The sequence below is a fragment of the Phyllostomus discolor genome, chromosome 3 (genome assembly GCF_004126475.2).
Source record: "Phyllostomus discolor isolate MPI-MPIP mPhyDis1 chromosome 3, mPhyDis1.pri.v3, whole genome shotgun sequence".
In the NCBI taxonomy this organism is placed as follows: domain Eukaryota; kingdom Metazoa; phylum Chordata; class Mammalia; order Chiroptera; family Phyllostomidae; genus Phyllostomus; species Phyllostomus discolor.
In genome coordinates, this window is record NC_040905.2 from 13,438,813 (window position 1) to 13,447,596 (window position 8,784).

Below are 8,784 nucleotides of genomic sequence, written 5' to 3' on the forward strand. Positions count from 1 at the left end.
GTTAGGGGACTGGCCAACATGGGGCTGTGACCCTGAACCTGTAGACAAGCCAGACGAATCCAAGAGGTTAGTTTCCTGCTTGGCCCTAAATGCAGATGTACAAAAGAGACCACATTTCGAACTGTATTTGGAAGAGCGAAGGGCAAGCATACCCTGGCCCTGCCCTTCCCACGGCAGCAACAAAGCCGAAAGCCAGCAGCCCCGGCTGTGCCAGGACCTTAATCTCCTCACATGTTCCTTTTGTTCTGGGGCCCAGTCCTGTTCTGCTGCCCGAGGCTTCGAGTTGGGTTTTTAGGAGGCCACTGTATTTGTTCTTTATTCCCATTTCAAAACAGGACCGACTGAAAACCGGACAGCGGATCACAGTGTGTGCTTTCTTACTGATAAACATCGACTCCGACCATGGATCCAAGTCTTTGCTAAAAGCATTTCTGCCAACCATTAGGGTTGAGTTAGGTAGGCTTCCTCACTAGGTCACAACTAGTCCCAGAGGACTTGAACCTGCCACACAATATGGGTAACAGGTCAAAATGCAGTGTCCTTGAAGGTCATCCAAAAAGAGAAAAAGTAAAAGACGTGGCTGAGTATGCCGATTCTCCCAAATTCCCAAATCCTAGATGTCCCCTCTTTCTTTCTTTCTTTTTTTAAGATTTTATTTATTTATTTTTAGAGAGGAAAGGGAGGGAGAAAGAGAGAGAGAGAGAGAGAAACATCAATGTGTAGTTGCTGGGGGCCGTGGCCTGCAACCCAGGCATGTGCCCTGACTGGGAATCGAACCTGCGATGCTTTTTTTTTCCCCCCTCTTTCCATCGCAAGGTGTAAAGGGACAGTAGTGTGGCTCTAACTCAGTTTCCTCTCATTGGAAATATGAGAGCAGAAAATAAATGGAAGTTCCCCTAACATATAAGATGGTTTTACCAGAACTTACTTCGTGATTTCCCTGCTGGTAGATACTTAGGTTGTTTCTAATCTTTCACACAATGAACATGCACCGTGGAAGAGCCTATACACTCGTATGCTTCATAGTGCCCATGTTTAAGTTTTCCTCTAGGCTAGGTACCTGGAAGTGAATATCTACACTGAATGTATAAACATTTAAAATTGTAAAAAATACTGACCATTTGCTTTCTTAAAGTGCTGTACGTGATTTGCGCTTGAGCCAGGAGGCATACAAATGCCTGTTTCCCCACAGTGTCATCAATGTTGGTTACAATCGGTCTTTGTAATTTTTTTCAAATATAACAAGTGAAAGGGCCATATTTGTTTTGTTTTACTATACATGATTCTGTCACTGCAGAAATGGTATATTTTTATACGTCTGACAGCCATTTGCATTTCCAGTTCACAGGACTGTATGTTCATTTTTTCCTTTACCCATATTTCTATTAGGGTATTTTTCCCTTACTCATTTGTAGACATTCTTTACACATTTTCATTACTATTTTACCTATTTTACCCTTTATACTTGTGATGATTATTCTTTCCCACCTTATGCTTGTTTTTTAAGTTGAATGTGCATCTTTGGTAGTATAGAAAATTTTATTTTTATGAGGTTGTCAAATTTTACTTTAAAAAAGAAAATCCTCACCCCAGTACATTTTTTCATTGCTTTGGTGGGGGGGAATGTGAGAGACAAATATGGACTGGTCGCCTTCTTGAGCCCCTACCGTGGATCAAACCCACAACCTGGATATGTTCCCTAACTGGGAACTGAACCCATGACATTTCAGTCTATAGAACGGTGCTCCAACACCATTCCATAGATTGAAACATCAATGTGTGGTTGCCTTTCACACTCCCCCAACTGGGGAACCTGGCCCACAAACCAGGCATGTGCCCTGGCTAGGAATCGAACCAGTGGTGTTTTGGTTTGCAGGTCGGTGCTCAACCCACTGAGCAACACCAGCCAGGGCTAATTGCTATTTTTAAAAGGTGGTGAAATAAACACTGTTTTGGCACTTGAAGGGTCAAGTTTCCATTGAATGGAAAGATCAGTTATACAGAACCTTGATTCTTACACTCTGTTGGTGGGCTGAGAGATAATATAATTCTTAGATATGAAAAAAATCAAGCTCATTAAATGCAGAGCAAGAAAGATCTTACGTGCCTCTTTTTCCTTTTTCTTTTATTATACTTTTCTCTTATCTGTATTTCTTATGATTTCTATTTTTAGACAAACCTGGAAAAGACCCCTGTGTGTCTTCCCCCCGCCGACCTGGCTGCTACATGGTGCTGCGTGGGTGTGCAGCGCGGCCCCTCACTGCTACAGGATGCAGGCTCCATGTGTGCCTTCTCCGTCTGGGTGCTTCCTGCCAGGTAGAAGTTCCACCTGCTCTTGCAACTTGAGCTTCTGCATCTCATATTTAGCCTGAGGGTAAAAGTAGAAGCAGCTCAAATTTTAGCCTGGAGGGTCAAAATCAAGGATTATGTATCACAGCCCTGGCTGGTGTGGCTCAGTTTGTTGGAGCATTGTCCTGTGAACCAAAAGGTCATGAGTTCGATCCCTGGTCAGCGCACATACCTAGATTATCAGGATTGGTCCCTGTCCGGGCACACACAAGAGGCAGCTGATCGATGTTTCTCTCCCCGCCTCCTTCCCCTCTCTAAAATCAATAAGGATGTCCTCAGGTAAGGATTAAAAAAGAAAAAAAAAAAAGCAAGCCCCAGCTGGTGTAGCTCAGTGGATTGAGCTCGGACCTGCGAACCAAAGAGTTGCCCATTCGATTCCCAATCAAGACACATGCCTGGGTTGCAGGCCAGGTCCCCAGTAAGCCTACTGCATGAGAGGCAACCACACACTGATGTTTCACTCCCCGTCTTTTTCCCTTCCCCTCTCTCTAAAAATAGACAAATAAAATAAAATAAAACAAAATAAAAGGATTATGTATCCCAGTAACAGGAACACAGGAACAATCCGCAGCAGCATGCCTTTGCCATTGAGATTGCACTCTTCTCACTCGAGGTGTCTCCATGGTAACTCGCTTGTGCCTCCAAACGGCCCTGATGGCCCTGTGGGAGATGGGGTTACTGTTCCTTCACTCCCTCCCTGCAACAGAATGAAACACCTGCAGCCTTTGCCTATGGCTTGGCAGGGCCTCCCACTGCGGTACATTTTCGTTCTCCATTGATGCTGGGCTTGCCTGCGATGTATCTGTCACCTGAACAGAGATTTTAAACGTGCCTGCATAGTTTGTCTTGGTTTCCTAAACCTCTGTCGCCTGCCATGAACAGCTTCTAGTCCCAGCATGAGAGGCATGTGCATGGAGCTGACCTGAACCAGCCCCACAGACTGGAGCCAAACCACCCCGGTGGACCTGAAGACCTGTAGTGGGAAACATAAGCGTGGCCTTGCGATTGTGAGCCACTGAAATTTGATTCTGTTTGTTGACCAAAATCACTGCAGTAAAACCTGCCCTATCCAGCACCCCTCTTTGGCACATGCCCAGTGTTTCCATGCAGCTCCCCTGTCATGCCAAGTCCCTCTTCGCCAGACACGCACTGTGACTTTGGCTGGTGCCCTCAACACCCCCTGTAATATAATATCTCTCATGTTTCTGGGGTCAAAGGCCAGGTACAGCTCCCCTCAGTTGCTGCTGAAGGACCTCTTTCTTCCACGCTGGGATAAACTCTGTGAGGCCATACAACAGCCACCCTGTGCTGTTTTCTACAGCTCTTAAGTTAGACTAATTTTTTTTTCATTTTGGTACCTGACTCCTCTCCCCAGGAGCCTGATACAAAAGGGCTGGGCTTAAAGATCATCTGAGACTCTACTCAGGGCTGCATCCAAACCCTGTCTCCTTGCTGACCTACACGGTACCCCTGGGCCACGCGAGAGTGCTCTCGGTGGGGTGAGTTTCTCTCCTTTTAGAATACCACTGAGAAGGTGAGAAAGGGAATGATCTCTAGCTGAAGGTGGGCTGCAGTCCAGGGGTCAGCTGTCAGTCCCAGCATGCCAAGCGGCAGGCCCTTTGGAGAAAATAATTCCTGGTGGCCCATGTGGAAATTCACATGAACACCAAAGCACATACCTGCACTCTGTCTGGGATTCTAAGGATGATAAATGGCTGGTAAATGGTATTGTCACTTTCTCAGAGCCAAGTAGGTCCATAACATACTAGTCCTGGAAGATTCATTCTTTCGCTCATTCCACAAGTACTTATTCAACTACTGTGCTAAGCACTAGAGATACAAAGGTGAGGGACAAAATCCTTGCCTTCGTGTAGCTTTCATTCTTGGGAAAAGGAGTGGAAGGGCAGAGAAAATAGATAAACACGTACATACACCATTTTAAGTAGTGACAAGTGCTATAGTAAAAAGCAGGCTGGCCCTGACTGGTGTGGGTCAGTGGGTTGGGTGTTGTCCCACAAACTGAAAGGTCACAGGTTTGATTCCTGGTCAGGGCACATGCCTGGGTTGTGGGCCAGGTCTCCAGTTGGGGGTGTGGAAGAAGCAACTGATCAATGTTCCTTTCATGCATCAATGTTTCTCTCTCTCCCATCATCTCTCTCTAAAAATAAATAAATAAAATCTTCAAAAAACAAAGTCAGGATAAATGGTTAGAAGAGGTTTGGGCCCTCGCTGGTGTGCCTCAGTGGAACAAGTGCCAGCCTGCGAACCAAAAGGTCACCGGTTTGATTCCCAGTCACAGCACATGTCTGGGTTACAGGCCAGGTCCCCAGTTGGGGGTGTGTGAGAGGCAACCAATTGATGTTTCTCTCCTCTTTCTCCCTTCCCCTATCTCTAAAAATAAATAAATGAAATCTTAAAAAAAAAAGAGAGAAAGAGAAGAGATTGGGATCTTTCACACAGGACAGGGACAGGGCATCTCTGAGACTTAACATTTAGATGGACACCTGAACCAAGCTATAAGGAGTTTGAAGGAAGAACAATCTGAAATAGGAAGAACAAATGCAAGGATTCTTACATGTATGAATGTGAGGCTGAGCAAACATTCAAAGACACCGTGGAGGCCAGCGGCTGGAGGAGAGGGAGCCCAGAGGAGTGGGAGATGCTGGGTGGGCAGGGGCCAGGTCAGCCTCCCAAGGAATGTGAATTTCAGGGAAAGGAGAAGAGGAAGCCACTAGAGAGAGTTGAGCAGGGGAGTGGCTTGTAATCTGATGAATCTTTAAAACCTAAAATTTACTAAAACAACAGGGCAAGAAGCAGCGAGACCACTGACAAGGCTAGGCTACCGCAATAGCACGACGTGCGACACCAGCAGACTGGACCGATGGGAGCGGTAGAGGTGGGGAGCAGCGGTCGGACTTAAGGTGCTGTTTGAAGGTGGAGTCAGCAGGGCTTACCAAACGATTGGATGTGAAGTGTGTAGAGAAGAGAAGCATCAAGGACCTTCTGGGATGAGCAGCGCAAGGTGGAAGGAGGTCTTGAGAAAATATCCTGAGCCTTGTTACATAGCTTTTCCAGATTCCCCTCCACCATTTAGACGGGAATATTGTGAAGACAGCTGGATGTGCAAGTCGGCAGTCAGGAGTAAGACACAGCTGGAGGTACAAACCCGGGAATCATCAGCGTTAGGATGAGTTCAAATGAGCATGACTGCTTGAGGGCGAGCAGGAGCTGGGGACGGACTCCAATCTGTCCGGAATCTCACAATGTGGAAGACGCTTTGAGAGGTGCGCACAGTTCTCCATCTGGATGCATAGGCTGACATGTGCTCTTGAGGGTGAGGACCCTGTCTCAGTCATCTTGGTGACCCCTCCAGGTCCTGCACAAGTCCAGGTGTGGGCCCCTGTCTCTGCAGCAGGGAAAGTCTCCACCAGGCTTCAGCCCTGAAATTGAGGGAACGCGGCCAAATCAGGCTGAGCTGCAGCCAGAAGCCGGGAGGAAGCTACAATTACCTTTGTGTCCTGCATGGTTTCACACAGGTCTGTGGCCAGGATGCCAGTGATCTTGTGTGGGAAGAGAGAAATGGGGATGAAAATTTCTTAGCTGTTGAAATTTTCAACGATTTCTTTTCAGCTTTTAAAAGGTCTTTCACAGTTGCTGTGATAGAAATAATTGCCTGCGATTAAATTGTGCTGGCCTTAAAATTTTTGAAATCTTTTTATTTATGGAGAATTTCCAATTCACACAAAAGTAGACCAAATAGGATCATGAACTCTCTAGGCACCTACTACCTCAACCCCCAAACCATCATCCACCTGTACCCTGACCAGTTCCCTCTCTCCCCAGATTATTTTGAAGCAAATCTCAGACCTAGCATCATTTCATCCATAGAAATTTAAGTATGTTTCTTTAAAAGATCAGTTTTTAAAATACCACCACAATACAATCATTACACAATAGCATCAAATGTTCTGTCAGTGTTTGAATTGTCAGTTGTCTCACAAATGTTAGGAATTTTTCTGTTTTCATTTTGTGGTTTTTTTAAAAAATGGGATCCAAATAATGTCCATGCTTTGCAAATGGTTACTATGATCTTAAAATTTCTTTTAAGGATAGGTTGTCTCTCTACTTCTGTTCTTAACAATTTATCTGTTGAAGAATCCAGATTGTTTATTCTGAATAGTCTCCAACAGTCATGGATTTTGCTTATTGCATTGTATAGTTTATTAAACATGTTCCTTTGTCCTCTCTATTTTCTATAACTGGAACTTGGAATTAGATCATTATTTTTAATATAATTTAATACAGATAATTTGGAAAATGCAAAAAAAAGTAATACGGGAAAGCACAATTCTACTAATTTTAATCCTCATTTTGAATAGTAAATTATAAAAATTGAAGTTCTCTCTTCCCCTCACGGGATCCCACTATTCAGGAGTAACCACAGGTAATAATTTGGGGCTTAGAGGATATAGTTCCACTTGTTACCAAACAGCAGTTGGAGACCTACTGCCCGCCACCACCCTCTAGGCAAAATTCCAGAGGCAAAGGATAAAGGAAAGAAGTCTTTATTCAAAAGCTTCACAATTTTGAAAGAACAGCTTTCCACGTGCATTAGTCACTTAAGCGTATTAATTAAGGCTAAACTCTTTTTTGAAATATATATTTTATTGATTATGCTATTACAGTTGTCCCGTTTTTCCCCTTTGCCCTCCTCCATCCAGTACCCCCATTTCCTCCAGCATTCCCCCCACTTAGTTCATGTTCATGGGTCATATGTATAAGTTCTTTGGCTTCTCCATTTCCCATACTGTTCTTAACCTCCCCCTGTCTATTTTGGGTTTTTTTGTTGTTGTTTTTTTTAAAAGATTTTATTTATTTATTTTTAGAGAGGGAAGGGAGGGAGATAGAGATAGAGGCAGAGAGATAGAGAGAAACATCAATGTGCGGTTGCTGGGGGTTATGGCCTGCAACCCAGGAATGTACCCTGGCTGGGAATCGAACCTGGGACACTTTGGTTCCCAGCCCACGCTCAATCCACTGAGCTACGCCAGCCAGGGCAATCCCCCTGTCTATTTTGTACCTACCAATTGTGCTTCTTATTCCCTGTACCTTTCCTCCCATCCTCCCCCTTCCCCCTCCCCACTGATAACCTTTCGAGTGTTCTCCATTTCTATGATTCTATTCCTGTTCTAGTTGTTTGCTTAGTTTATTTTTGTGTTTTTAGGTTCAGTTGTTGATAGTTGTGAGTCTGTTGTCCCTTTACTATTCATAGTTTTGATCTTCTTTTTCTTAGATAAGACCCCTTAACATTTCATATACTAAGGGCTTGGTGATGCTGAACTCCTTTAGCTTTACCTTATCTGGGAAGCACTTTATCTGCCCTTCCATTCTAAATGATAGCTTTGCTGAATAGAGTAATCTTAGATGTAGGTCATTGTCTTTCATAACTTTGAATACTTCTTTCCAGCCCCTTCTTGCCTATAAGATTTCTTTTGAGAAATCAGCTGACAGTCGTATGGGAACTCCTTTGTAGGTGACAGTCTCCTTTTCTCTTGCTGCTTTTAAGATTCTCTCTTTATCTTTAAACTTTGGCATTTTAATTATGATGTGTCTTGGTGTGGTCCTCTTTGCACCCAACTTGTTTGGGACTCTCTGAGCTTCCTGGATTTTTATGTCTATTTCCTTCACCAAATTGAGCACATTTTCTTTTATTATTTTTTCAAGTAAGTTTTCAATTTCTTGCTCTTTCTCTTCTCCTTCTGTTACCCTTATGATTATGGTGTTGGTACATTTAAAGTTGTCCCAGAGGTTCCTAAGCTTCTCCTCATTTTTTTTTTTAATTCTTGCTTCTTATTTCTCTTCCGGGTGAATATTTATTTCTTCCTTTTGTTCCAAATCTATCATTTGAGTCCCAGTTTCCTTCCCTTCTCTGTTGATTCCTTGTATATTTTTCCTAATTTCACTTTGTATAGCCTTCATCTCTCTCTTTATTTTGTAGCTATATTCAACCATACCTTCGAGCATCCTGACTCTTTTGAACTCTGCATCTGATAGGTTGGCTACCTCCTTGTCACTTAGTTCTTTTTCTGGAGTTTTGATCTGTTCTTTCATTTGGGCCATATTTCTTCATCTCCTCTCTTTGGCAGCTTCCCTGTGTTTCTGTGTGTTAGGTAGAGCTGCTCTGACCATGTCAGTACACCTGTTACCTTGTAAGAGGCAGAGACTTAGGCTTAGTCCGGGGAGGGGCAACCTGCTTCACAACTTGGTAGCATTGTATGTGGGGGAGGGCTCAGAGAGGGAACAATGTAGCTTGCTCAGCTTTCCCCCCGTTTTCAGTCACTCCCCCACTTCCCATAAGCAACTGGCGCCCTTCTAGCTGATGCCCTCGTGCTGATTTCCCGAGTGGGTAGGTTTGTGCATGTTCTAGGACCCTGT